Genomic DNA, 6,154 nt, shown 5'->3' on the forward strand with positions numbered 1-6,154 from the left:
AACGCAACGCATTTCAATTTTGTATGGAAATTTGTATGGAAGAAGAAATTTTTGCACATTAAATTATCCAGAAAATTCAGATAAACTTGAAATGAAATTGGTCTTTGATGTTTGGTTTTGAATATTCTTAAGCTTCATTTTTTGCTAACATAACAAGCAGCTAAATATTTCATGAAAAAAGTTATAACCATTTCAAAAAAAAAATCAGAATCCATTGACAAGTATACAAAAATGGCAGAATTTGCTTGCTACCGCTTTTAATAATTTCATAAAATATTTGTGCAAAGGTTTTATAAATCAATAAGATTAATAGCTATTCAAAAAAAAATTTTTAAGATTTTTTGTTCTTATCCTACGGTTTCACAGCTGTCAAATAAGCAGTCCAAAACGCTAAAATTAAAAAAATTAATTTTGAAAACAAAAATTTTATATAACTTCGAATATTTTTTCTGGGGTACAAGTTAGGTTTATGCTTTGTTCACATGAAATATACTGCAAGAATCAAGGAATATTTTTCATCCAAAGTTATATTTTTTGGAACTTTCAGAACATCTCTGGCGATTTTTTAATGAAAAAATTTGTTTTCCCATACAAATTTCCATACAAAATTAGAACTCGTTGCGCTAATCCAGGACTGGATGGATCGCTTCCAAAAAAAATTATTGCTATTTCTGGCAGCAAAAACAATAAAAAAGTTATGGGAGGTGTAAAAATTTAAGAATTAGGAATTTTCATACAATGTATGCAGCGGTCTAATGGACATACGCGGGAGTACGACGAAAAAAGTCGTACAGAATAGTTAAGAAAATTCAAAGTAATATTCAATTATCCTAAGGATAAAATGTCCCTCCCACTTCTAAAGAAGCGTATGGGGTGGAGGAAGGACCCAAATGAGCCTACGGGGCAATCAACAAAAAAAAGGTTTTTTTCAACTTTGTGGAAGACCGTAACTTAGTATCTTATTAGGTTTAGTTATTAGCTGTTTAACTGGGGTATGTCTTTTGGCATTGATGAACAATTGACATCACTGCTTGCGCCTTGCGAAGTATTGCATGTAAAGTTGTCATGAATACCTCGCTTAGGAATTCAACAGTGACGTCAATTGAATTTGTTATTTTTCAGTGCCAAAAGACATACCCCCGTTAAACAGCTTAAATAGCTTTTTTGTCTTATAAGATACTAAGTTACGGTCTTCCACAAAGTTGTTCAGCGGAAAATTTACTTTAGAGAATTCACAAACTAGCACAAAAATCATTAGCAGGCTCGGTTCCACAAAAGAAACAAAAATCATGTTGTTTTTTTAGTACAAAATATTCAATTTTCCCATACAAACATAAAAGTTCAAATTTACTCATGTAAACATAATGAAAAATTCTGCAAAAAAAATCATGGATGAGTTTTGAACCAAAACGAAGCTTTTTAGAGCCCATGGTTTGAGAAATTCAAAAATGACCCCAATTTGACTCAGTTTAATGACCCAGCCTAGAAACCCAGCTCTTTCGGTTCCAACATAGACGTAGAGGCGCTGCTGCAAGAGAGGTGAAATTTTACATCTTCCAGTGCCACAAAAGGATCGACGTTCGATGATGTGTTTAGGACGGAAGTGGGCGTCGGAGATTTTTGCGTTTGACACTTTTTTGCCATTTACCCTGCTCCGAACCCTGAACCCCGAATCGAATGTCTGTGTTTGATCCGCACTTCTGGCTGGCTGAATGTGTCCCAAAAGAAATGGTCGAAAATTGTCCTCCTTTTTTCGGCTTCTCAAATTGCGGTGTAAACCATTATCCGCTGATTGTTGTTCTAGAAGTTCCCATTGTGGTGGCGAGCGAGGAAAAATTTTCAGTAAGGGCTCTCTAAAGTGTATGTTAATGGTGTGAATGAATTTGATTTTTCACATCTTTTGGGATCGATCTCTTTCCGGCAGAAGTGGCAGGCTGCCGGTGGAACCTTCGGAGAATAAGAGGGTGGACCCAATCCGGTTGACAATAGTTGGTGAATGTGTGCTCATGAAAGGTGTTATTATGTGACCGGGTTTTTGTTGCAATTATATCGAATGTTTTCTCTTTGCTTTTCAGTCGAAACGATTAAATGCTCTTCCATTGTCGGGTGAAACCTGGTGGGACGTGACCGGAATATTCCGGTGGGGTGCCTTGCGAAGGAGGCCGAACCCGGAACTTGCTGGAGCGAGACTGAATCGTCGGTCCTGGGAACGCGTAATGTCCCTAAGGTAACGATTAGAGATGTACCGAATATTCGGTCGGCCGAATATTCGGCGCCGAATACCGCCAAAAAACCGTTAAGCCGAATATTCGGCTCACCGAATAGTTGAGCTAAGTATTCGGCCGAATAGGCCGAATAGGCCGAATATCTACTAAAGACTTGTAAAATTTTTCAAATTACTCAATTATAAAATATTGAAAAGTTATGTTGAAAAGCAACGCAATCATTAAAAACTTATGGTTTCAGCAAAACATCAAATGTGTATCCGCTTACTTTCACTACAGGATAATGCTGACAAGTATCGCTTTATTCTTTGATTTTAGTTGATTCCGCATTTTCTGGATATATAGGCTTGCCCATACATCCAGTGAAGATTCCAGATCATTCAAATATTTCCGGGATGTCCAAATGTTGTTTAAAATGTCCCGAATTTTGTCAGTTCAATAATGATTTTTCAAAAATTTCAATACAAATATAAATTTTGCCCTTTTTATTTTTTTTTTTTCAAAAATCGTCTCGAATGCCTGACCATGTGGATACGTGTGATTGAAATTATAGTTTGCTTAAGGTTAAAGATCATCTATCTTTTCAACAACTATTTCGAAGATATCTTGCTCAAATCTGGCCTTCATCTAATTCAATATCAAAGAAGCAAATTCAAATAGCTTGGCACCTGTTTCGACAATTTTATCCTAGATTTTACAGAAACGCAATCTCTTTGGGGATAAACGCCCTAGAAGCGACAAGTCATCTGATGTTTTTTTTCAGTTATTGGTGACATTTAAAAAATCAGAAAGACCCCTACTTAAAACTATCTTGTAATTCATCATCCGATATTGTCATCCGGTTGAAAATAATCGACTAAAACACATGAGGGGCCTTCATATGGAAGAAATTGAAAGCATTGAAATAATCCCTTAAGTTTTTTTTTTATTAAAAACTCAATAGAATATTCGACCGAATATTCGGCCGAATATTCGGCCGAATATTCGTTTGGCCGAATAGTTGAAAAGGTCAATATTCGGTATTCGGCCGTTCGCCGAATACCACTATTCGGTACATCTCTAGTGACGATTTTACGTCTTCCTCAGGGTGGCCAGCGAGTTTCCATTTTCAAATTCCCGGTTTTTTCTCGGTTTCCCGAATGAGATTATATGGGTGGTTATCTTGTTACTCAAAGGTTATTCGAATTATGGTAATCGTAATACGGTAAGAAAATAAATCTAGTTTTCCGAACCTTAACCGAAAATTGTTACTTTCTTTTCAGTCTCCCATACCATCTTCGTTTTTTTATAAGAGAAATTGCTATATTTTTATTATTCGCATGTAATTCGCATACAATACTTATAAAATTTCAAATTGAAATTCAGTTTTTTTTATTGAAATCTATTGATTGATACTCTGATAATTTTCTTCTAAAGCTCTTAAAACAGATTCTGATCAACCTTATTCATGATAAGCAATCTGGTATTTTATTTCGGTTCTCATAATGAATACTGAATCATGTTTTTTCGGATACCTTTAACATTTTTTTTAGAATGCGCTGAGTTCTAGATTATCTGTCCTATCTCAAAAATGAATGTTTATATTCGATTTTTTATGTAATGTAAACAAGAATCACACAAAAACTTGTTCTCTTGTTACATCTTCTGTCTTCTGTGCGTTTATCAATTAACCGAATAAAATGGTAGCATCTTTTTTTCTTGCATTATCCCGCATGGAACAATTCCCGATTTTCAGAAATTAAAATTGAGCTCTATACATATAATCGAAGAAAATACTTTCGAAACTAAATAAAATAAGTTCTTCGAGGTCATGTCGTTTGTCAAAAATTTGATTTGATTTTTGAACTTCAGTTTTTGACTTTTTTTTTGTGATTTAGTACATAAAACGCAAACAAAATATTTCTAGAGTTTGTTTTGATTAGGTCGTATGAGAAACATTGCATGTTCCGAGAAAATCGCTGTTGAAATTATTAAACACATTTTTAATTCTACACTGTAAATTTTTGCCTCGGTTTCCAGCAAAAAAATTGCTGGAAACGTTCAGCAATCCGAATTTTTGCTGGAAACCAGCAATCGATTTTCTCATTGCTGGATTTTTCAGCATTCGGCTGTGTTCTTGTCATTTTTGCTGGAAAATCAGCAATCGGCTTTCAAATTGCTGGACTTTTCAGCAATTGGTCTAGTTTGCTGGAAAATCAGCAATCGAGTTGTCAAATTGGAGTCTGTTTGTTTTCGTACGCTGAAGCAAGGTGAGACTCTTTTTCACGAATTTTGTTTATGTTAATACTATTATTTTTTTATTTTCCTCTATATTCTAGCAACCAGACATCAAGTCAAGGGTGAGTTTTTATTGGAAAATGGATTTATTAGATTCATCAGAGGTATTAATCAAATCTCTATTTCAGGTGGCGGATGATTATCACATTGGCACAAAGCTGCCACCCCGGAGGCGGTGTTGGTATATTGACAAAACATATATCTCTGCTAATTCATCTAATACATAATAAAAAAAAATGGAAGAAAACAAATGTTGTTTATTACTTATCATGTGCACAGCCAGTTTCGATATTTAAATTTGAATTGAAATATAAATTTGATACCAAATACAGCCAAATGCTTTGATAGAAATAACTGGTTTCCAGCAATCTGGATTGCTGATTTCCAGCAATTTGAATTGCTGGAAACCAGCATTGATGTTTGCTGATTTTTCCAGCAATCGATATTGCTGGAAATTTTGCTGGAAAGTCAGCGGGACAAAAAGCAGCAAAATTTTGCTGGTTTCCAGCAAAAAAAAAATTGCTGTGTACACACAAAACTTTCGAGGCTCCACTTAGCAAAAATGAGCTGTTACTTTCCATTAGCAAAAAATTTTTTTTACTGTCGAGTTAGCACTTTCCCAAATTGTCGTGACTTTTGCTCAATTTGAGTAAAATTAACCAATTTACTACTAATTTTAGCATTTATAGTAGCATGGACTCAAACTTTTAGCCTGTGCCCAAACCGCGTTCTTTAAGTGCTCAAATTTTAGAAAGGCGACACAGGCGGGAACCTGTTAGATTATTCTTGTTTTCATTTTGCACCGCGCGGGTAAAACATTTTTGTTCTGCTCCTCAGTTTTTCGTCGTTTGGTTAGAATTTGGATTAGGTAAGTAGTACTGGTAGTACATACAATACTGGTAGATGCAATTAAAAGGAAAAATAGAGAAAATTTAGAAAGCTTCCGATACCTTATTCAATTCATGCAGATCCTCAAATCGGCATCGACTAATCAGGTTTCCGAACTTTTCCAGGATCAACAGCATCTCGTGGGAGGGAATGCTGCAGAAGTAGCCATTCTTCCTCAAGCGGAACGGTTACCGGTTCGGTAACTAGTGGAAAAATAGCGGAATCCTAACGCTGCACATACCGGTACGCGATACCGAGAAAGGAGGAGAAATGGTGAAGCGCAAAACCGAACCCGGAAGCAGCAGTAGTGGTTCCGCCGGGTTGTGTGTGTTGTTGACCTGTTTGGTGGTCAGTGTTTTTACTATCAGGTAACAAAAAAATAGACTGTCTAGCTATTATAGTTTTATTTCTATTCTTCTAAATATGAAATGCACTAAACTTAATTATTTCTGTTTTTTCAGATTTCAGTGGTGAAGATGTAATAGAACGCGATGATGGAATACACTTTTGGAAACCCGCAGAGTGATGCGAACGATAATAAAAAAGAAGATTAAAAAAAAAATCAAATCTCACTTTTTAATTTTTTGAAAATGAAAACCCTTCATTAAAAATAATTTAATTTTGGATTTCACTCAAATTCGAGCAAACGTTAGAAAAATAAATTTTGCTAAAATTTTAGCAAACAAAGGTTTTTGTTTGATTGAAAATTAGTAAACATTCAGTCAGGACACATTTTGTTATTTTGCTAAAATTTTAGTTAAAAT

The 6,154-nt window shown here is 35.0% G+C and overlaps 1 long non-coding RNA gene across 1 annotated transcript; it reads left to right on the forward strand.

The window, feature by feature from the left end:
• Positions 1-5,063: 5,063 nt before the first annotated feature.
• Positions 5,064-5,939, forward strand: LOC129749403 (uncharacterized). Its single transcript, XR_008738037.1, has 3 exons — positions 5,064-5,370; positions 5,516-5,758; positions 5,852-5,939. It is a non-coding gene; the product is annotated as an uncharacterized LOC129749403 (long non-coding RNA).
• The last annotated feature ends 215 nt before the right edge of the window (positions 5,940-6,154 follow it).

Source organism: Uranotaenia lowii, chromosome 2 (genome assembly GCF_029784155.1).
Source record: "Uranotaenia lowii strain MFRU-FL chromosome 2, ASM2978415v1, whole genome shotgun sequence".
NCBI classification, from domain to species: Eukaryota; Metazoa; Arthropoda; class Insecta; order Diptera; family Culicidae; genus Uranotaenia; species Uranotaenia lowii.